The sequence below is a fragment of the Oncorhynchus masou genome, chromosome 13 (assembly GCF_036934945.1).
Source record: "Oncorhynchus masou masou isolate Uvic2021 chromosome 13, UVic_Omas_1.1, whole genome shotgun sequence".
Taxonomy (NCBI): domain Eukaryota; kingdom Metazoa; phylum Chordata; class Actinopteri; order Salmoniformes; family Salmonidae; genus Oncorhynchus; species Oncorhynchus masou.
Window position 1 is genome coordinate 77,402,397 of NC_088224.1, and position 25,026 is coordinate 77,427,422.

The 25,026-nt window shown below is 43.9% G+C and overlaps 1 pseudogene; it reads left to right on the forward strand.

Annotated features, from left to right (window-relative positions):
• The first annotated feature begins 1,971 nt into the window (after window positions 1-1,971).
• Window positions 1,972-9,739, forward strand: LOC135553434 (phenylalanine--tRNA ligase beta subunit-like; annotated as a pseudogene).
• The last annotated feature ends 15,287 nt before the right edge of the window (window positions 9,740-25,026 follow it).

The window sequence follows — 25,026 nt, forward strand, 5'->3', positions numbered from 1 at the left end:
CCTGTTTCTGGAGATCTGGGGTGGCAGGTAGCCTAGTGGTTAGAGCGTTGGACTAGTAACTGAAAGGTTGCAAGATCAAATGCCCTAGGTGACAAGTTAAAAATCTCGTTCTGCCCCTGAACAAGGCAGTTATCCCACTGTTCCTAGGCCGTCATTGAAAATAAGAATTTGTTCTTAACTGACTTGCCTAGTTAAATAAATAAAAAATAGGAATGAGGGCTACTTACAGTGTTGGAAAGGGATCACAGCAGTGATTGAATGAGGTTATGAGGCATGAGTTGAGATGTTTATAGGCTTGACCAGTGCTGGACAGGATTTTACTGGGAAGACAAACAATACACTACACAGTTAGACAAAAGAGCTAAGAATGATTTAGTCTAAGCAAAGAGTAATAATGTGATTGTGTATGTGATTGACTCAACATACAGTAATGTGAGGAAATTGATAGGGGTACTCACAGTGCTTGGAAGGGAAACACTCAATGTGTCAGTGGATGAGTGGGCACATGAGAAGTCGTGGCTTCAGTTCATATCAGGAGAAAGTTGACATTGGTAGTGGATTGGAGTAGTTGTCACCTCTTATTCAAGGGGACTTGGCTGTAAATACAAATAGCAGATACATTCCATTACAGCTGTGCCATCGTAGGTTTGGACAACGAGTTTCTCTATGAACTTAAACTCGGACATCTCAAAATTCATAAAGCCAAACACACTGCGTGTCTCTCCCACTTGACACATCAAAGAAGCCCAAACCACGTTCCTGAATAAAACCCTCATCATCCACATACCTGACGATAACTGACAACTGCAAGCAGATTGGTGGCACCATAGGGCCCAGAGCCTTGGGGCTGTTTTTAACAGTTGATTAGACTGAAACAATGTCTTGTTTTCATCTGATACAGCATGTCAGATTTCTAATGTTTAGGTGTAGCCTAGGCTGCTGCAACATTTATGCCATGAATTTTTGCTTGTCTGTCCGGAGTGATTGTGTTATCATCTTTGTTAAATAAGTACTGGAGGTAAGTGGAAAGCCTCCCTGAGTGCATGTGAAAAAAATGTGTTGCATCAACCTCTCTCATTAATCTAACATTTGGAAGCTATCAAATCATTCGGAATTGTTTCGACATCCGAGAAAAGACAGCCGAAAGTTTGATATGTTCAGCAAGTAAAGCATTGTATTGTGCAATTACCTCTGCAAGCTCCTTGTAGTTGCCCCTGTTAACCGAACTTTCCCTCTGGTCGTGTCCTCTAAAAGCAAATTCTTGCATGCCCTGCTTTTGTTTTTTAATTTAGCTGAACGATTGATGTTCTTCAGGTCACTGTACCCACCTTCCGACCAAGGCTCAGACTTTCCAAAAAGCAGGTAAGGCCAACAATACAGGTGGCCTGATGAAAGGCTCCCTGTTAACCAGCTAACGTTATACTTTTGATACCAGTTTGTATTGAATGCAGAGGTCGACCCTCGCTTTTAATTCGCACCTTTTCCACGTACCCCAGAGAATGAAAGGGGTTCTTCAACAAAAAGTCCGCAACATTTTCAGTAGCGTTGGCCATTCTACCATTCTGGTGGAGAAAACAGCACACTCATGCTGGTAGCTAGGTAGCTACTGAAGTTAGCAAGGCAAATGTAAATAAATTGCACTAACTGGACACACAAATAATGTTCTAAAACCAATAAAACTATTTATAATGTACCTCCTCCATCTCTTGTGACTTGAAAAAACTTGAATTGAATAATATCCCCAAAATGCTCAACTATAACTCTTCACTCTTAATCTCTATCCAACAATGTCACCAAGCCTCTCAACACACAGAACCCCCATAATGCTCTGTGTCACAATCCCAACACAACACAGTAGGTTCATTCTCTGAATGAACAATTCTATGATTGGATGGACAACATGTCAGTTCATACTGCAAAAGCTTTCATTGGTTGGAAGACGTCCTCCGGAAGTGGTCATAATTACCGTGTATGTCTATAAAAGCGGGTGAGTCCTACACGCCCCCTAGGTTTTGTATTGAAGTCAATGTAGCCAGAGGAGGATGGAAGCTAACTGTCCTCCGGCTACACCATGGTGCTAGCCCAGACAGTGCTGTTGAAGTTACTGTAGACCTTCATTGCAAAACAGTGTATTTTAGTCAATTATTTGGTGACATATGAATATATTTAGGGTAGTTTTATCTAAAAAGGATAACTTTTTAAATGTTTCACAATTATTATTTTTTACATTTCACTGAGGAGGATGGTCCTCCCCTTCCTCCTCTGAGGATCCTCCACTGCAACATTTCTGCAGATGCTTATAAATGGTTTACATTGTACATATTTAGCAGACACTCTTATCCAGAGCGACTTGCATGAGAATTATCGTTAAGTGCCTTGCTCAATGACATTTTTTTACCTAGTTTTTTTCAGGGATTCGAACCAGCAACCTTTCAGTTACTGACCCAATGCTCTTAACCGCTAGGATTCCTGCCGCTGTTTGTTTGTAATGGTTTGTTTGCCTCCAGTGAGTCGACTGAGCACATCGCCCAGCTGTTAACCAAGATGTGCTTGCGCTCAGAGGTCACAAGCGACGGCGAACAGATCGAGGTGGAGATCCCGCCCATGCGCTCTGACGTCATCCACGCCTCTGACATCATGGAGGACGCCGCTATGCCGCACCACGCTGCGCACCTATACCGTAGCCAGTCAGGTGAGGGTATTCTTCAGCAGGTTATTCAGGAGTGAAGTTGATTGGTTGTTGACTGGAGCTGCTGGTTGGGTGGTATTGTTTTCTATCTCATGACTGTTGTGTTTTTAGCTCCCACTGAATAAGCTGTCAGAGCTGCTGAGACAGGACCTGGCTGCTGCAGGATTCAGAGGCCCTCACCTTCGCCCTGGTAATGACACCTCACTCTCTCTACCTTTTGTGGACTCCAGGAAGAATAGCTTCTGAAAAAGCTAATAGGGATCCAAATAATAAACATGCACACACATTTTCATGTGTTGTATCTGTCTTCCTGTGCAGTGTTCTCAGGAGGACATAGCTGACAAGCTGTTGAAGAACATCTCAGAGACCAGAGCATGTCACATCTCCAACCCCAAGACAGCTGAGTTCCAGATCGACCACCAGTACTGTGGATTAATCATGTCTCTATGATAACATTATAAACGGCCCCCCTTTAGTCTCTGAATGATTTCTTACGATTGTTATTAAATTACAGAAATGATCAAGTAAAACAGTTGAATGGATTCCATCACCCCCTGTTGATGTGAGTGTTTACTATAAAAGAGAGTGCTGTGTGACTGGGTGGGTCATCTTCTCCACCAGGTGGCGCGCACCACCCTGCTGTCAGGCCTGCTGAAGACTGTGGCTGCCAACAGGAAGATAGATGCTTCTGCCTCTGAGGCTGTTTGAGATTTCAGACGTGGTGCTCAAGGATGAAACCAAAGGTGTGTTTGTGTGTGGGTGTGACCCAAGTATTCATCATGTAGTGTATTCACGGATATGTGTCGAAATAATGTCATTGTATGTCTGCCTTTCTAATTTCTTTATTAGGACAAACATGAATGTACATACTGATTCCCACATACTCAAGAAGACACTGTCATTATCAGTTTTTAAATACATCCCAATGGCCACGTTGTTCTCTGCTCTCCCAATCAGACGTGGGGGCCAGGAACAACCGTTGTCTGTGTGCTGTCTACTACAACAAGAGTCCTGGGTTTGAGGTGATCCACGGCCTGATGGACAGGGTCATGCAGCTGCTGGAGGTCAAACCAGGCCAGGGCAATGGCTACCACATCCAGGCTGCCGACAGTAAGACAACCAGGGAGCCATCTCACTAGTTTAAACTGGACTCTCTCACTGACTCACTCATTCACCCCCCCCACCGATGTGCGTGTCTCCTGCACAATCAGACATGGGGGAAATCGATGGCCTCAAGTACCACAGAGAGAGAGGGATGAGGAGGTTGCAAAGAGGGAGAGCAGGGGTGCGGAGGACAGAGAGAGACTTGGAAATCAGGGGATAGAGAGGGAGCGTAAGAGCATGTAACCCTAGGAAGCTCTTTGCCACCTTCTCCTCCCTCCTGAATCCTCCTCCCCCCCCCCCTCCTCCCTCTCTGCAGATGACTTCGTCAACCATTTTGAAAAGAAGGTCGACGACATCTGATCCTCGTTTGCTAAGTCAAACGACACCGCTGGTTCTGCTCACACTGCCCTACCCTGTGCTCTGACCTCTTTCTCCCCTCTCTCTCCAGATGAAATCTCGCTTCTTGTGACTCCCGGCCGCCCAACAACCTGCCCGCTTGACCCTATCCCCTCCTCTCTTCTCCAGACCATTTCCGGAGACCTTCTCCCTTACCTCACTTCGCTCATCAACTCATCCCTGACCGCTGGCTACGTCCCTTCCGTCTTCAAGAGAGCGAGAGTTGCACCCCTTCTGAAAAAACCTACACTCGATCCCTCCGATGTCAACAACTACAGACCAGTATCCCTTCTTTCTTTTCTCTCCAAAACTCTTGAACGTGCCGTCCTTGGCCAGCTCTCCCGCTATCTCTCTCAGAATGACCTTCTTGATCCAAATCAGTCAGGTTTCAAGACTAGTCATTCAACTGAGACTGCTCTTCTCTGTATCACGGAGGCGCTCCGCACTGCTAAAGCTAACTCTCTCTCCTCTGCTCTCATCCTTCTAGCCTATCGGCTGCCTTCGACACTGTGAACCATCAGATCCTCCTCTCCACCCTCTCCGAGTTGGGCATCTCCGGCGCGGCCCACGCTTGGATTGCGTCCTACCTGACAGGTCGCTCCTACCAGGTGGCGTGGCGAGAATCTGTCTCCTCGCCACGCGCACTCACCACTGGTGTCCCCCAGGGCTCTGTTCTAGCCCCTCTCCTATTCTCGCTATACACCAAGTCACTTGGCTCTGTCATAACCTCACATGGTCTCTCCTATCATTGCTATGCAGACGACACACAATTAATCTTCTCCTTTCCCCCTTCTGATGACCAGGTGGCGAATCGCATCTCTGCATGTCTGGCAGACATATCAGTGTGGATGACGGATCACCACCTCAAGCTGAACCTCGGCAAGACGGAGCTGCTCTTCCTCCCGGGAAGGACTGCCCGTTCCATGATCTCGCCATCACGGTTGACAACTCCATTGTTTCCTCCTCCCAGCGCTAAGAACCTTGGCGTGATCCTGGACAACACCCTGTCGTTCTCAACTAACATCAAGGCGGTGGCCCGTTCCTGTAGGTTCATGCTCTACAACATCCCAGAGTACGCCCCTGCCTCACACAGGAAGCGGCGCAGGTCCTAATCCAGGCACTTGTCATCTCCCGTCTGGATTACTGCAACTCGCTGTTGGCTGGGCTCCCTGCCTGTGCCATCAAACCCCTACAACTCATCCAGAACGCCGCAGCCCGTCTGGTGTTCAACCTTCCCAAGTTCTCTCACGTCACCCCGCTCCTCCGCTCTCTCCACTGGCTTCCAGTTGAAGCTCGCATCCGCTACAAGACCATGGTGCTTGCCTACGGAGCTGTGAGGGGAACGGCACCGCAGTACCTCCAGGCTCTGATCAGGCCCTACACCCAAACAAGGGCACTGCGTTCATCCACCTCTGGCCTGCTCGCCTCCCTACCACTGAGGAAGTACAGTTCCCGCTCAGCCCAGTCAAAACTGTTCGCTGCTCTGGCCCCCCAATGGTGGAACAAACTCCCTCACGACGCCAGGACAGCGGAGTCAATCACCACCTTCCGGAGACACCTGAAACCCCACCTCTTCAAGGAATACCTAGGATAGGATAAGTAATCCTTCTCCCCCCCCCTCCCCCTTAATGATTTAGATGCACTATTGTAAAGTGGCTGCTCCACTGGATGTCAGAAGGTGAATTCCCCAATTTGTAAGTCGCTCTGGATAAGAGCGTCTGCTAAATGACTTAAATGTAATGTAAAATGTAGTTTCAGCAGGGGGAGTCAGACTGCATGTGAGTCTTGTCTGCTGCTGCAGTGCCCCTGTCTGAGTTTACAGGGAGATAGACTGGCACATCCATGGGCATTTAGACTGCCTGAAACAAACACACTTACACAGCTACAAAAAAAAAACACTTCAACTGTTACATTTACACGACTAGCAAACTATTATGCAGACCAGACATACAACACGCATGCAAAAAAAGATGTGCTTCTCATGTCCGTGTGACCTTAACCCCATTACAGGGTCATGATCTTCTGCAGGACCTCCCGCAATGTTACCCTATGGGGGGAGGTAGGGACTCTTAAGGAGCAGATGCCCATGTTTCACTTAACTGTCAAATTCAGCCCTTCCTGTTCACTGTTAAAGGCATGCTTGACTGTCTGGTTAGTGTTGACCTTGGCTCAGAGAGAATGAATCTGAGAGGGTTTTCAGGGTTGGTGGAATAGGTTGTCACTTGTCAGGGTGGCTGGCTTGAACTTAGCTATTAGTGTACCATTTTTAAAGACTGGTTGTCATGGTGCTGCCCTGCTTTTGAAGAGACACACAATGTAGAGCGCTTCTTGTTGCTAGTTAGGAGTTAGCATCTGAACAGTGAGCTAAGGAGTACATTAGCTTTTAGGAGCAAAGCAACATGGGAAGAAGTGAAGCACCATGGAGAAGAGAACAGAACAGCATAGGAAAGGAACATGTCTGTGGAAGTGGAGTCATAGCAACCCTGAGCCTAGATGGGCTCCTTGAACAGACTCTAAGCAGTCATTGTTCTAAAAAACATTGTCAGTGAGCTCTGTCTCACATCAAATCAAATGTTATTTGTCACGTGCCAAATACAACAGGTGTAGACCTTATAGTGAAATGCTTACTTACAAGCCCTTAACCAACAATGCATTTTTCAGAAAATACATTTTTTTAAAGTAAGAGAAGAATAACAAATGATTAAAGAGCAGCAGTAAATAACAATAGTGGGGCTATATACAGGAGGTACCAGTACAGAGTCAATGTACGGGGCACCGGTGTCGAGGTAATATATACAAGTAGGTAGAGTTATTAAAGTGACTAACTATTCCGCATATCTGAGAATAGTTATGTCTCATTATCTCTTGAGTCTCTCGTCTGTGGAAACATTTATTCAGAGACTACACTTTTGATGTTTATTTTCACTAGACCACTGAGAAGCCTCATCACTTGTCCTTCCTTCCCACCCCCCTCTTCGGTTTCCCCACTTTCAGATTCCACCTTCTTCCCTGGTCGCTGTGCTGAGATCTTTGCGCGCGGGAAGAGCATAGGACAACTCGGGGTCCTTCACCCTAGTGTCATCAACCACTTTGAGCTCACCATGCAATGCTCCGCCTTGGACATCGACATCGAGCCCTTCCTGTTATGTCACACGCAGACACACACCGAACTTGTAAGACCACCAAACTCATCAACCAACACAGGTTAATTTACACATGCTCAGTCCATCCCAACACAGGTTAATTTACACATGCTCAGTCCATCCCAACACAGGTTAATTTACACATGCTCAGTCCATCCCAACACAGGTTAATTTACACATGCTCAGTCCATCCCAACACAGGTTAATTTACACATGCTCAGTCCATCCCAACACAGGTTAATTTACACATGCTCAGTCCATCCCAACACAGGTTAATTTACACATGCTCAGTCCATCCCAACACAGGTGTTCCCAGCTCCAGCAGAGTACGGCCCAACCCTCTCCAGCGGAACTCACGTTTTCACGCTAATCTCCCATTGACATCACACTGAAAGCTTGAGATATGAGTGAAAAAGTTAGGATTCGGACCCAAATTAATTGTTCAGTTGATATCATGCATGGTATTTCTGTTGGACAAATGTACATCAGTGTATGAAGTAACCATAGAAACTTTTGGCTTGTACAGTGCATTCGGAATGTATTGACCTCTTGACCTTGTCTACATTTTGTTACGTTACAGCCTTTTTCTTAAATGGATTCCATAGTTTTTTTAAAGGACATATCACATTTACATAAGTATTCAGACCCTTTACTCAGTACTTTGTTGAAGCACTTTTGTCAGCGATTACAGCCTCAAGTCTTCTTGGGTATGACGCTACAAGCTTGGCACACATGTATTTGGGGAGTTTCTCTAATTATTCTCTGCAGATCCTCTCAAGCTCTGTCAGGTTGGCTGGGGAGCGTCGCTGCATAGCTATTTCCAGGTCTCTCCAGAGATGTTCGATTGGGTTTCAGTCCGGACATTCAAAGACTTGTCCTGAAGCCACTCCTGCGTTGTCTTGGCTGTGTGCTTAGGAATGTTCGCCCCTGTCTGAGGTCCTAGGCACTCTGCAGCAGGTTATCATCAAGGATCTCTCTGTACTTTGCTCCGTTCATCTTTCCCTCAAAAGACTAGTCTCCCAGTCCCTGCTGCTAAAATACATCCCCACAGCATGATGCTGCCACCACCATGCTTCACCGTAGGGATAGTGCCAGGTTTCCTTCAGACGTGATGCTTGGCATGCAGGCCAAATAGTTCAATCAGCCCAGAGAATCTTGTTTCTGAGGGTCTTTAAGTGCCTTTTGGCAAACTCCATGCGGGCTGTCATGTGCCTTTTACTGAGGAGTGGCTTCCGTCTGGCCACTCTACCATAAAGGCCTGATTGGTGGAGTGCTGCAGAGATGGTTGTCCTTCTGGAAGGTTCTCCCATCTCCACAGAGGAGCTTTGTCAGATTGACCATTGGATTCTTGGTCACCTCCTTGACCAAGGCCCTTCATTCCCGATTGCTCAATTTGGCAAGGTGGCCAGCTCTAAGAAGAGTCTCGGTGGTTCCAAACGTCTTCTATTTTAGAATGATGTAGGCCACTGTGTTCTTGGACCTTCAATACTGCAGACATTTTTTTCCCAGATCTGTGCCTCGACACAATCCTGACTCGGAGCTCTACGGACAATTCCTTTGACCTCATGGCTTGGTTTTTGCTCTGACATGCACTATCAAATGTGGGATTTTATATAGACAGGTTTGTGCCTTTCCAAATCATGTCCAATCAATTGGATTTACCACAGGTGGACACCAATCAAGTTGTAGAAACATCTCAAGGATGATCAATCGAAACAGGATGCACCTGAGCTCAGTTTCGAGTCTCATAGCAAAAGGTCTGAAGTTATTAAAAATACATTTTCTAAAAACCCATTATGGGTATTGTGTGTAGATTGAGGGGATTTAAAAAAAACAAACATGTTAGAATGAGGCTATAATGTAACAAAATGTGGGAAAAGGAAAGGGATCTGAATATTTTCAGAAGGCACTGTACATAGTGTGGCTGTATTTTTATCTCCATGGTAATTAAAATGTACATGAGACAGCCTGTGAATTCACTGCAGAGCTGTATTTCTGAATTCACTGCAGTCCTGTTTCACAAGAGCTTTTAACCCATATACTGTACCATTAAAAGACATTGCTCTGAGCAATCATTTCAATTCCAGTCATTTACATTAAAGGTTTGTCTTATACAGCATATAGGCCTATTGCACTGTGAGTGTAAATAACAGGAAGCCACAGCTGTGGTTCAACAGGTTTCATTGTTTATTTTTGACTTACATGGTCTTGTTCGGTGGGTGAATGCTCTTGGGCGGAGCTTCATCTACTTAAAGGAAGATACAACAGGACAAACTCTGACATGCAGTACTGTAATTATGCAGGTGTTGCTTAGGTATGGTTGTGGTAGTGAGAGGAAGGAGGTATCAAGAACTTACAAAAGCGAAAGGACAAAACGGTCAAATAGCATGTTGCAAATAAAATTGGTGTAATTCAGAATTTTTACATTTGTCTTGTCTTTCAATGTTACACAATGTGTGAAATACAGAATCGATGTATAAAATGCACAAATGTCACAAATATACAAGGCACATTTACTTGTTAGGATCCTGTCATCATTCATGTTATATAGTAACAGCATTGGGTCATAGCGGTCCCAGTACTATGAACAGTCTATTGACCAGAATAGAGTGGACTAGGCCTGTGAATGTATACGGCACCTCAATCTCCTTCCTTCTCCTGGCGTCTGTCTTTGACTGACAGTCCATAGCAGGAGCACAGCACCCACAGACTGGCTGTCTTCACCATCTGTCGAGTCGCCACCACAAAGCGGCGCTGCCCAGGGCTAAGCCACCCAGTGTCAGTGCTGGCAGGGGTACGGGTAGCACCTCCTGGGGCTCAAACGTCACTCCCAGCCTCTCATTCACCCAGTAGCCCACACAACAGCCTGCACTCACCCCCAGGATGGTGGTGTAATGGTCCAGCTCGGGTTAGGTGTAGCTCAGGAAGAAGGCCAGTACCAATACCCTGAGTGGGGAGGTGAGCTGGAGCCATTTGGTTTCCAAATGTTTGATATCGTTCCATTTATTTCATTCCAGCCATTACAATGAGCCCGTCCTCCTATAGCCCCTCCCACCAGCCTCCTCTGGTCTGAGTGTTGCTCTGGAACCTCTATCTCAACTTTACAGGTCATAATGAACTACTTATTCTTATGCAATGGCATGATGAATGTGAAAGTGAAAGGCAGGTCCCCCTAGCTAACAGTGCCAGCCAGACATACAGTATGAATAATAAATACTGCATTGGGTCTGAATGTTTTATACAGTACTTTATATAGTACTGTCGGGCAGAGCAGAGGAAGAGACTCACCAGATCAGAATGCATGCCTGTGTACAGATACCTCAGACACACCTACACAGATGACACTACCGCCACAAGCAGACCCACTTCAAACTGAAACTGTGGACAGAATATATAGGTACACACACAAATCACACTCAGACGTGGCTACACACACTACTACAAAATACACAACTATCTGATGAGACGTTCTCTGATACTTTGATAAATAAGGGATACAATCTGAAAACCTCCGTTTGGGACTGTCAGACTGACTGTGTAACCAAGAAATTCTCAACATTCTTCCGTACAGAGTCGGAACGTGCTTAATCCAGCTAGCCAATAGGAGGGAAATGAAAATATTGTTTATACACCTATCCAATTCCTCCAGATCTACACGGCTTTAGGGGTGGGGGTTGTTTCTGGGCAGGGCCATGCTCTTATCTTCCACTTTGTGCTCACCTTTTCTCTTTTCCTCTGTCTATCCTTTTCCTCTTGTTGATATTTGTCCTCCATTAGTCAGTCCTCCATTAGTCAGTCCCCATAAGACAACAGCTATCTGTCATCCATCTATTCTGCCACTTTGACATATGGACTGTCTTAAAGTCATCTTTTTACTCATGTCTGTCCATCTCCCTCCATTAATATAATTTACCTATGTCTTTTTGTTTCTCTCCATTTCAATGACAGTGAAGCAAGCCCATGTCATGTATATTCATTGACCTCCTTTTCCCTCTTTCCCTCCCCCTCCTCTCTTTCCTGTGTCTGTTCCTTCCCCTTGTAGCTAGGGGGGCCTTTCAAGAGAAGTTAATGAAGAGAGGACTCTGAATGGACACAAAGGATGCTGGGATGGAGGGGCCACTGTGATTGACTGTCCTGACCTTTCACCCCTCGACCTAAGAGATTGCCTCAGGCCATTCAGACCACTGCACCAGACCACTACACATCTATAGCTATGTGCCCTCTCAGAAACATAAACTAAGTCGCCGCTGCACCAGACCACTATAGCTATGTGCTTTATTTGATTCTCAGAAACAATGTCACCACATGCATAGATATGCATGCTCTCTCAGAAACAATGTCACCACTGAAGCACACTACCACTGTATCTGAGGCTGGTGCACACAACCACTATCAGAGGCTGGTGTTTGAGTAGCTGATTGATTGTTGTGTGTGTGTGAGAGAGAGGGAGAGCGATTGACAGTCATTTACTCTATAGTCAATCAGAGAAACAAACAGCAGCTGTGTGGGTCTGTCTGAAGGTGACTGGCCATCACAGAAATGTTCCATATTCACAGAAATTTTCCACATGCACAAAAAGCTTATTTCTCTCAAATGTTGTCCACAAATGTGTTTACCTCCCTTTCAGTGAGCATTTCTCCTTTGCCAAGATAATCCATCCACCTGTCAGGTTCGGCATATCAAGAAACTGATTATACAGCATGATCCTTACACAGGTGCACCTTTTGCTCGGCAAAATAAAAGGTCACTTTTAAAATGTGCAGTTCTGTCACACAACACAATGCTAAAGATGTCTCAAGTTTTGAGGGTGAGTGCAATTGGCATGCTGACTGCAAGAATGTCAATCAGAGCTGTTATCAGAGAATTGAATGGACATTTCTCTAACATAAGCCACCTCCAAAGTCCTTTTACAGAATTTGGCATTACGTCCAACACAGCTTCCACACGCTTCTCCAGCTAAACCACTGGGGGCGATAGAGGGCGAGGCCGCATCAGCACAGCCTTCTGCGCCTGGCTGATGTTCATCACCATCTGGAGAAGATAAGGAAAGAGGAGAGGCAGAGAAGAGAAGGGTAAGTCTTTCATAAAGGGCTTTACAAATACATTTGATTGGTTGGAACTCGGTACACTTTTACTGTGCAAAGAATAAATGAAAAACATTCTAATGTATGAAGCTAACCGGATTGTTCAATGCTCCATTAAGAATGGCCACACAGTATGCTATAAATAAGTAATCATTCAGTCTGTAGTAACCAGTTTGCAAGAAGATGCAAGGCACACTTCTATAAAAGGAGCACAGTCTGCAGTTGCTCAGTAACACAATCTACTGTAAGAATCAAATACATCCATGAGCTGCTGACACAGTGTCTTCAGTTGATGCTGACTGTGTACCCCTACAGTAACACAGACACTCTCCACAGAACTCAGGTTCTGACACAATGGTTGTGAAACAACTGATATTTTAGTGATACAGCAGAGAGTTTGTGCAGAAAAACAATGTATCACAAATGCATTGTACATCAGTAGCAAAATCTTAGTGTGTATGTGGCCAGAGAGAGTGTGCAGTGTGCAGGCAATGCCAGGCCAGGGATGTGCGCCAATCAGTACACGCTGACTGTCTACTACACATCCTTAGGAGATGGCGCTAGTGCGACACGGGGGCTGACCCTCCACCCAGGCTAGAGTTGTATTTAGCTCTGCCTGTTATATTTAGAGAGAGAGAGATGGGGGAGGAAAGAGTGTGCAAGCTACAGAAAGAAAGATAGTGATGGTAACCATGATTCTTCCTACTGACAAGATGGGGAGACTATAGTCATTGAGTGTTTGAGTAACCATGGTCCATGAGAGAGAGAACTGCCTATAGGCTTCTTATCCTCATGGTTAGCATAGCAACCAGAGTTTATAGACTGAAAGTGAAAAGAGGAGGGAGGTAGGAAAGACAGTCACTATCTCTAGAAATCAGCCACTTGTTCCCTGGAGGCTACTGCCTCCAAGACACAGGCACCATTTACTTTGCCTCCACCCCAATGAACATGTATTTATTCATCACTGCTATAGTTATGATGTATATAGTGCTATTTATATTGTTGTTTTTTATGACCATTTGTATTTTATTTCACTTAGTCCTGCATGTTGGAGCTCAGAGCCTAAGATTTTCACTGTACCCTGCAATCACAACTGCAACCCTGTACATGTGACTATTAAACACTTTGAATCTGACATAGCGTACCCTGCTTGTTACCAGCCAACCAATCATATCAATCCCACTGGTACTGTCCTCAGATCAACCTATACAGTGGGCCAACACATTAGGCTCTTTGTGTGGGCCACATCAAAGGACTGACCAGTCTCCATCACATGAAGACATAAGTTAAAGATGGTGCAGGTCATAAACAGATAGTAGCAGCACAGAGTTAGCTGAATGAATGGGAGTATTGATCAGGCCAAGTGTCGCTCTGGACTTTGATCTGTCAACATGGGAGGGTGGTGGGTTGGGGAGGAATGGACTGTTCCTGCAACAAGATCTCGTATTTTCCCATCGAAATGTGATATATTATGGACGCATTCATTCTGCATGGTTACAGTAGCAATTCCGTGTGGTTACAGGTTAAAACAGAAACAACTCAAAGGTTAAGACTTTAGGCGTTCATTAAGAGTGGTTAAGGTTAGGGCTACGGTTTGGTGAAGGCTTAAAACAAAATAATAAAAAACAACATTGTTGGTTTGTTTTCTGATTAAGTAATAAATGCTGGTTTAAGTCCTGTCAATACAGCATGCTTTAGGAAGAGGACCAGAGTGGAGAGGCTCAGTCTCTAATTCAGTGACATTAGTTATGATCATTAAGAAAAGACATGTGTTACCGTGGCAACCGATGTTACCCTGTAATTAAGGTGCGTGTTGTGCTAAATGAGAGGAGTGTGTGTGCATGTGTGAGGGGACAGCGTAAACCCTAGACAACACCAGCTTCACAACTGCAGAGCTGTTTGCCCTAAGGGCAGTCTGACCAAATGGTTCCCATAGAGAGAGAACCTCAAAGCAATGACCAGGTCAATAAAACAGGCTGACCAGACTAGAGATCAACTTAGGTTGCAATGTCTAACTACACTCTAGAGAGTAACTCTGTGTGTGCGCGTGCGAGGTGTCTAGGTGTTCAGAGTTCACTGCCCAAACTGTTCCTCCCCTGGGGCAGAACATGGGCAGGTTGCTCAAAGAGCACACACCTTGTGCTGGAGGAGAGGAAACAAACTTACTGTCAGAGAGTGTGTGTGTGTGTGTGTGTGTTTGAGCTTCATGGACAAAGCATAACTAGATGCAGGAACGTGTATGATCTATGAGTATAAACTATTAATTATTAGATTGTTTATAACTCAGTAATAAATAGTTGATACAATGGTTGAAATTGTGTGATTGTTAATAGGTGCTTGCAAATAGTGAGTAATTTAGAGACCCTCTTGTTCTGTCCTTTTACCCTGTAGCACCAGTCAACCTGGCCCCATGTTTTCCTTGTGGCCTGGGGACATTGATGTCAGGACCCGGTCAGAAAGGGGTAAGGGGAGTCAGAGAGGGGTAAGGGGTCAGAGGTGGTGAAGGAGAAGAAGAGCATTATTGTTGCATGCTCTCTCTCTCTTTCACATACGATAAAACATACTATTGTATGGGATGTTCAATCTGGTCTTCATACCATCATGGCCAGCCAATCATCCCCAGCTTACAATTGGCTCATTCATCCCTCCTCCACTCCCCTTAACTATTCCCCAGGTCGTTGCTGTAAATGAGAATGTGTTCTCAGTCAACTTACCTGGTAAAATATGGGTTAAATAACAATTCCAGCAAAGCATTAGTCTGTGACCACCAAGGCACACGCTGATCTGGCATACCATATCTGACTTATGGTGTGGGTATTTCTTATGGTGTGGGTATTTCCAACAGTTTAACATGTCTTTCCTGTAATGAAACCACAGGTATGAATTGAATAGGTAGCTGGGGAAGAGAGAGAAAAGATGGATGGGTTAAAGAGCAGAGAAGAATCTCTTTTTGCAACCACAGGTGAGTTACGGGCCAGATGTTGACGAGACGTCTGCAGTGGAAGGGGTCCAGGTTCCAGTGTAAGCAAGGCGGGAAGGTGAAGCCCTCGTGACCCAGCCCAGCTGACACCAGGAACAGGAAGTATCGCAGCCGATTCCTCCTCTCATACAGCGGCCTAGCAGACAGCTGTGGGGGGTACAGAGTTAGGACCTCGCATATTCGAAGAGGAGTAGTCTCTAGATCAGGGATCATCAACTAGATTTAGCCGCAAGCCAATTTTTTCTTGGACGGATGGTCAGGGGTCTGGAACATAATAAGACTGCAAATTGCCGCAAGAAGCCTAAACAGATCTAATATTTGACTAAAACAATCATTTCAAACCTTGATTATATGTGGGGACAGTGTCTTGACTCTTCGTGGTCATTCAAAATCCCACTTATTGTAAGAGTAGGGGTGTTCACCCTGGTGTCATGGCTAAATTCCCAACCTGGCCACATTCCATCCCTGCCACCAAATCATTCCCTTCCTTCCTAATTGGCATATATCACTCCTCACCTCTCCACCTGATAGCTGATGTGTGGTGAGCGTTCTGGCACAAAAATGGTCGCCATGCATTACCCAGGTGGGTGCTACACATTGATGGTGGATGAGTTGAGTTTCCCCCTTACTATGTAAAGCGCTTGAGTACCTCAGTTGGTAGAAAAACGCTGTATCCAATCAATTATTATTATTTCTATACGATCTGATTTCCTGGTGTTTTTACAGTATTTTATGTCCAAGAATTAAATATTAGAATTGTTGATTTTTTTTGTTGCTCAGAAACCCCCCCGAGGGCCAAAATGCTGACTGCCAGTTGGAAAACCCTGCTCTACACAGACAGATTGCCTCCCACAATATAAGATCTGCGATATCTGATACTAGAAGAGGAGGGAAACGTTACTGATTACAGTAAACTTTTTGCCACTCATTCACAGTGTAAAAGCACAGTAGCCTACAGCATAATAACAAAAAGGAGGCTCATTGCAGGTCATTGTCATTCCTATAGTTTTCACTCTTCTGTAACCATATCCTGACCAAGAGAACTACTTGTAGCCTCAAATGAACATTTAGTGAGATCAACTACAGTATTTGTATATGGCCTTTTCTACTTGTGTAGAAAATAAGACCACAGAGTATTGTTATCAGTTCCAGCCTTTGGACAGCTTTGTCAGTTGCAAAGTCTTTATCTCATGAGTCACATGGATATGAAACGCAATTACTTCTGATTTTAATTTAGAAAAAATATTTTGTCTTTTGGAAAATAATTTGACCAAACATGTTTTAAGCACTGCCATTTCTGATAGTCACCATCAGGACATCCAATGTGTGATGGTAGGAAAAGAGACACAGAACCATGTGCGGCAGATCCAGTTGTGACAAGTGTTGTAAAGTACTTAAGTTGTACTTTAAAGTGTTTTTACTTCAGTATTTTTGGGCGGTATCTGTACTTTACTATTTATATTTTTGACAACTTTTACTCCACTACATTCCTAAAGAAAGTTTCCCATACAGTTTCCCTGACATCCAAAAGTACTCATTACATTTTGAATGCTTAGCAGGACAGGAAAATGGTGTAATTCACACACTTTTAAAAGAGAGAATCCCTGGTCATCCCTACTGCATCTGATCTGGCGGACTCACTAAACACAAATGCTTTGTTTGTAAATTATGTCTGAGTGTTGGAGTGTGCCCCTGGCTATCTGTAAAAAAAAAAATGTTTTTAAAGAAAGAACATTGTGCGGTCTGGTTTGCTTAATATAAGGAATTTGAAATAATTCATACTTTTCATACTTAAGTATATTTAAAACCAAATACTTTTACTCAAGTAGGACTTTACTGGGTGACTTTCACTTGAGTCATTTTCTATTAACGCATCTTTACTTTTACTCAAGTATGAAAATTGGGTACTTTTTCCACCACTGGTTGTGACATGATCCTCATCTGCGCCAGCCAAAAGACCATCAACAGTCATCAGGCTGGAACGGCTGTTGATACTGAATGTCTGTTGTATCTAAGTTTAAAGTAAACGAAACAATAGGCTAACTGCTCAAGTCAGGTTATAGGCTATGTAATGTTCCATTTGAATACCCTAACAAACACGGATGTTGGGTTGTTTATTTAGGCTAGTCATTATGTTTTCATCTGATTGTCAAACAATCACTTTACAGGCCGCGCATGAGTTTCAAGTTTGTGGAAGCTTACAATTTATCCTTCCATTTCTACAAATCTGCATTCCAGTTAGGATTTTCATATGCATATTTTCATGGAACAGTTTCATTTAAATAATAACATTTTATTTTCTCAAAATCATTGTGACTTGTTAATCATACAAATCTGAATTAATCAAAAAGTTAAAATTCAACAAATGCGAAAGCACACTGTGATTCATTGGCAGCTAAAGAAATGAGTGCATGCATGAAACTCAGCGATGGCCTGCCTATAGGCCAATGCAGCAGTAGGCCTATCATTTCCATTGTCGACTAAGTAAAAATACATAAGGCCGACAATTAAAAACTGTAGAAAATATCCTGATGAAAATGATGGTTCTTTCAATCACATTCATCTCTCGACTCCACCCATCTGCCTCCCTTTCTTTCTGTCTTGACATTAACTAATGCTAGTGAAGTGCAACATTGTATCAAATCAATCAATGATTGGGTCCAGCTTGAAGCTGTCACTCTAGCACACTTGCAACATTGTATCAAATTGCCTATTCCGGGCCCTCGAGTTTCCCCATCCCAGTGAGCTCAGGACAGACAGCTGTTTTTGGGAAAAGTGTTCATGTATTTCATGATGTTTCCACTGGATATATCAGATCATGATATTTGCTATTTCACACTGAGGCTTGATGAGTATCCAGGGGGAGCGAAGAACCCTTTTTTCTAAGAGTGTAGGTCTACTTCTATGCGTGATTAGGCCCGCACGCTTCCTCAACATTAACAGGACAGAGAAACCAGACATGCTCATTGCTCACATGGAGCACTCCAAACAGAAGACAATTAAATAATTGTCAAAACTCATACATTATGGTTATGAAATAAACCAAAAATGTGTTTCTCACACGTGTAGCAGGTTTTGAAATCTATAAAAACAGTTTCCACTCTGAGAATGGTAAATGACTGTAATTAATACATGCATTAACAGAAATTAATGTAACCAAATTATGGGGATTAATGGTACATTTACTACTGGTGACAAACAGTACCAGTCAAAGGTTTTTACACACCTACTCATTCAAGGGTTTTCTTTATTAGTACTATTTTCAACATTGTAGAATAAAAATGAAGACATCAAAACTATAAAATAACACGTATGGAATCATGTTGTAACCAGTGTTAAACAAATCAACATTGATTTTATATATTGGAGATTCTATGGCATTCTGCATTAGCATCGAACAGCCCCCGTGATATGCAACTTTTCAGGGAAGTTAGAAACCAATATACACAGGCAGTTAGAAAAGCGAAGGCTAGCTTTTTCAAGCAGAAATTTGCTTCCTGCAACACAAACTCAAAAAAGTTCCGGGGCACTGTAAAGTCCATGGAGAATAAGAACACCTCCTCCCAGCTGCCCCCTGCATCCCCCACAGCAACTCGCCCAAGCCTTCCCTATTTCTCCTCACAAATCCAGTCAGCTGATGTTCTGAAAGAGCTGCAAAATCTGGACCCCTACAAATCAGCCGGGCAAGACAATCTGGACCCTTTCTTTCTAAAATTCTCTGCCGAAATTGTTGCCACCCCTATTACCAGCCTGTTCAACCTCTCTTTCGTGTCGTCTGAGATTCCCAAAGATTGGAAAGCAGCTGCGGTCATCCCCCTCTTCAAAGGGGGGGACACTCTTGACCCAAACTGCTACAGACCTATATCTATCCTACCCTGCCTTTCTAAGGTCTTCGAAAGCCAAGTCAACAAACAGATTTCCGACCATTTCCAATCCCATCATACTTTCTCCGATATGCAATTTGGTTTCAGAGCTGGTCATGGGTGCACTTCAGCCACGCTCAAGGTCCTAAACGATATCTTAACCGCCATCGATCAGAAACAATACTGTGCAGCCATATTCATTGACCTGGCCAAGGCTTTCGACTCTTGACAATCACCACATCCTCATCGGCAGACTCGACAGCCTTGGTTTCTCAAATGATTGCCTCGCCTGGTTCAACAACTACTTCTCTGATAGAGGTCAGTGTGTCAAATCGGAGGGTCTGTTGTCCGGGCCTCTGGCAGTCTCTATGGGGGTGCCACAGGGTTCAATTCTTGGACCAACTCTTCTCTGTATACATCAATGATGTCGCTCTTGCTGCTGGTGATTCTCTGATCCACCTCTACGCAGACGACACCATTCTGTATACTTCTGGCCCTTCTTTGGACACTGTGTTAACAACCCTCCAGGTGAGCTTCAATGCCATACAACTCTCCTTCCGTGGCCTCCAACTGCTCTTAAATACAAGTAAAACTAAATATATGCTCTTCAACCGATTGCTGCCTGCACCTGCCCGCATGTCCAACATCACTACTCTGGACGGCTCTGACTTAGAATATGTGGACAACTACAAATACCTAGGTGTCTGGTTAGACTGTAAACTCTCCTTCCAGACTCACATTAAGCATCTCCAATCCAAAATTAAATCTTGAATCGGCTTCCTGTTTCGCAACAAAGCATCCTTCACTCTTGCTGCCAAACATACCCTTGTAAATCCTCGACTTTGGCGATGTCATTTACAAAATAGACTCCAATACCCTACTCAATAAATTGGATGCAGTCTATCACAGTGCCATCCGTTTTGTCACCAAAGCCCCATATACTACCCACCACTGCGACCTGTACACACTCATTGGCTGGCCCTCGCTTCATACTCGTCGCCAAACCCACTGGCTCCAGGTCATCTACAAGAGCCTGCTAGGTAAAGTCCACCCGTATCTCAGCTCGCTGGTCACCATAGCAGCACCCACCTGTAGCACGTGCTCCAGCAGGTGTATCTCTCTGGTCACCCCCAAAACCAATTCTTCCTTTGGCTGCCTCTCCTTCCAGTTCTCTGCTGCCAATGACTGGAACGAACTACAAAAATCTCTGAAACTGGAAACACTTATCTCCCTCACTAGGTTTAAGCACCAGATGTCAGAGCAGCTCACAGATTACTGCACCTGTACATAGCCCATCTAATTTAGCCCAAACAACTACCTCTTTCCCTACTTTATTTATTTTGCTCCTTTGCACCCCATTATTTCTATCTCTACTTTGCACATTCTTCCACTGCAAATCAACCATTCCAGTGTTTTACTTGCTATATTGTATTTACTTTGCCAACATGGCCTGCTTTTGCCTTTACCTCCCTTATCTTACCTCACTTGCTCACATTGTATATAGATGTATTTTTTACTGTATGTTTGTTTTACTCCATGTGTAACTCTGTGTTGTTGTATGTGTCTAATTGCTTTGCTTTATCTTGGCCAGGTCGCAAATGTAAATGAGAACTTGTTCTCAACTTGCCTACCTGGTTAAATAAACGTGAAATAAAATAAATAAAAAATCTTAAAAGTAGCCACCCTTTGCCTTGATGACAGCTTTACATACTCTTGGCATTCTCTCAACCAGCTTCATGAGGTTGTCAACTGGAATGCATCTCAATTAACAGGTGCGCCTTGTTAAAAGTACATTTTTGGAATATCTTTCATTCTTAATGCGTGTGAGCCAATCAGTTGTGTTGTGACAATGTATGGGTGAAATACAGAAGATAGCCCGATTTTGTAAAATACATATTATGCCAAGAACAGCTCAAATAAGCAAAGAGAAATGACAGTATATCATTACTTTAAGACATGGTAAGTCAATTCAGAAAATTTCAGGAACTTTGAAAGTTTCTTCAAGCGCTATGATGAAACTGGCTCTCATGAGGGCTGCCACATGAAAGGAAGACACAGAGTTACCTCTGCTGCAGAGGGTAAGTTCATTAGAGTTACCAGCCTCAGAAATCGGCAATTAACTGCACCTCAGATTGCAGCCCAAATAAATGCTTCACAGATTTGAAGTAACATACACATCTCAACATCAACTGTTCAGAAGAGACTGCGTGAATCAGGCCTTCATGGTTGAATTTCTGCAGAGGCACCACTACTAAAGGACACCAATAATAAGAAGAAACTGGCTTGGGCCAAGAAACACGAGCAATGGACATTGGACGGGTGGAAATTTGTCCTTTGGTATGATGAGTCCAAATTTGAGATTTTTGTATCCAACCCCTGTGTCTTTGTGAGACACAGAGTAGGGGAACGGATGATCTCCGCATGTGTGGTTCCCACCATGGAACATGGAGGAAGAGGTGTGATGGTGCGGGGGTGATTTGCTGGTGACACTGTCAGTGATTTATTTAGAATTCATGGCACACTTAACCAGCATGGCTGCCACACAATGCTGCAGTAATACGCCATCCCATCTAGTTTGCGCTTAGTGTGACTACCATTTGTTTTTCAAGAGGACAATGCCATAAAACACACCTCCAGGCTGTGTAAGGGCTATTTGACCAAGGAGAGGGATAGAGTGCTGCATCATCTGACCTCAACCCAGTTGAGATGGTTTGGAATGAGTTGGACCGCAGAGTGAAGGAACAGCAGCCAACAAGTGCACAGCATATGTGGAAGTCCTTCAAGACTGTTGGAAATGCATTCCTTATGAAGCTGGTTGAGAGAATGCCAAGAGTGTGCAAAGCTGTCATCAAGGCAAAGGGTGGCTACTTTGAAGAATCTAAAAAAAAAAAAAACATTTTTATTTGTTTAACACTTTGGTTACAACATGATTCCATGTGTTATTTCATAGTTTTGATGTCTTCACAATTTTTTACAAATAAAGAAAAACCCTTGAATGAGTAGGTGTGTCCAAACTTTGACTGGTACTGTATGTAAATGAGGAATTTATAACAAAATAAACAATCCAAGTGCAAACAATTCATGCAATGAAACAATGAATGCACAAGAATTGGTGGTAGACAGGTAAGGCATTCTGGAGAGACACGCCTATATCTTCACCGCGCACCCCTCCCATTCTACTTGTCTCAACATTTTAAGTTATACTCAAGGCACATTATCTTCACACGTATGTTTGATGCTTTTCACTGACAGCCGCAACTTGATAATCAGCCAGGCCTACTGCCACGCGCCCTGCCCAAATTGGAATAGCCTATGCATTTTTGATTTATAACAATCCACAGCTATTTTTTTTTAAAGAAGCTGATAATCCTCTGTAGCTAAGTCATGCTCTCTGGTGAAGTATTTTGAATGATTTAATTAATTTCTCTATAGACAGGTGTAAATATATAATGTTGTATTTCAATTTACTTTAAACCTATTTAAACCTTATTCAAAAAGTAGGCTACCTTTGCACGTTCGGCCAAAATATTTCCAGCATCTGAACAGTACACTGTGTACCTGCCAACTTTCCTTCAATTCCCATAGCTGAAATTATCTCACTGGAGAAAGCATCCAAGAGAGTGAAACAGCACCCATCTGTCTTACATGATGTAGCCCCAGCCAGGTCACCCGTGATACAAGTCAGTATTTGACGTCCATCCTCGGTGATACAAGTCAGTATTGGACGTCCATCCTCAGTGATACAAGTCAGTATTGGACGTCCATCCTCAGTGATACAAGTCAGTATTGGACGTCCATCCTCAGTGATACAAGTCAGTATTGGACGTCCATCCTCAGTGATACAAGTCAGTATTTGACGTCCATCCTCAGTGATACAAGTCAGTATTTGACGTCCATCCTCAGTGATACAAGTCAATATTTGACGTCCATCCTCAGTGATACAAGTCAGTATTGGACGTCCATCCTCAGTGATACAAGTCAGTATTGGACGTCCATCCTCGGTGATACAAGTCAGTATTGGACGTCCATCCTCGGTGATACAAGTCAGTATTTGACGTCCATCCTCGGTGATACAAGTCAGTATTGGACGTCCATCCTCAGTGATACAAGTCAGTATTGGACGTCCATCCTCGGTGATACAAGTCAGTATTGGACGTCCATCCTCTGTGATACAAGTCAGTATTGGACGTCCATCCTCAGTGATACAAGTCAGTATTGGACGTCCATCCTCGGTGATACAAGTCAGTATTGGACGTCCATCCTCAGTGATAAAAGTCAGTATTGGACGTCCATCCTCGGTGATACAAGTCAGTATTGGACGTCCATTCTCGGTGATACAAGTCAGTATTGGACGTCCATCCTCGGTGATACAAGTCAGTATTTGACGTCCATCCTCAGTGATACAAGTCAGTATTGGACGTCCATCCTCAGTGATACAAGTCAGTATTGGACGTCCATCCATGTCAGGAGATGACGTGGAAACCGGCCACTAGGGGCAACAGTGAACCATATTACCTTCAAGTAGGTTTCAGGCAGATGGGTGTAAGCATCTGCCAAAGGTTGGATGTCCAATGTTTTTGAAATTTTGGTGTAAAGCCTATCCCAAACCTTAACCCTTCGGAGTTAATGCTTACCCTTAAGATTTTGGAGATAATGACTAAACTTAACCTTAAACACTTTGGATCAAGTTAGAAATTTGAGAAACATGGATGAACGTCTAATTCTGTCGTAGTCCATGTATCTGATGTGGTTTGGCCGAAAAGAGTATGAGATGCCATACTTTTTTTGATCGGACAGCATCTCATACATGGGCTACACATACCGAGACAGAAGGGAGATGTTTTGCTTACTCGGATGCTTTATCTGAGATTGATGTGTCTTTCTGTAGGTGAACATCTCAGCCAAATGAATGACCAATATTTAAATATTTGATTTGGTTGGGAAAGGAGGGCTGCCCAGGCACCCTAATGCCTGCCCTGGGAAGGTAGCCTATAGCCCACTGGGCACAGACATCAATTCACATTTGGTTGAGTTGTTATAGGCTGTGTAATGTCTCAGTTGAATACATAATTTGCCTTACATTGATGACTTTATGCCAATCCACTTTTTCCCAAGTTGATTCAACATCATCACATTGACAGTTTTGGTTGAAATGACTTGGAAAAAACATCAATTCAACCAGTTTTAAACCAGTGGGAGCTTACTATACTTATCTTTCTCCAACTCAATAACTCATTCAAATCTCATAGAAAAGTTTACACTTACAACAACATTGTATTGAGTTTCCTTGTGTTTGTAATTTGAGTTGCTGTCCTGTTCATTGGTAATAGTGTGCCCATTATTGCACCGCAGTCAAGCAAGTGTTAGGTGCATCCGCATCCCAGAGCAGGGTCTCCCGCAAAGGGTGCGCCCAGTTTCCGTTCTGATTGGCGGCGGCGGCGAACAGACCCCATGCCCTCTGGAACTTGGCAACAAGCTCCAGACCAGATATTTAAGCAGTTTGTTTGTGCCTGCCAGTCTATTCTCATACAGTAGCCTATGAGGTGTATGAGAATAGACTGGCAGGTACAGACTCTGACAGAGTATGTTAGCGGCCCTGAGCATCCCACAGAGTTGAGCAGGTGCGGGATAAGCCAGGAGCACAGAGCTGTCAAAGCCAGACGTGTTCATGTAATTATTTACCCCTTTTCTCTCCAATTTCGTGGTATCCAATTGGGAGTTACAGTCTTGTCTCATCGCTGAAACTCCCTTACGGACTCGGAAAAGG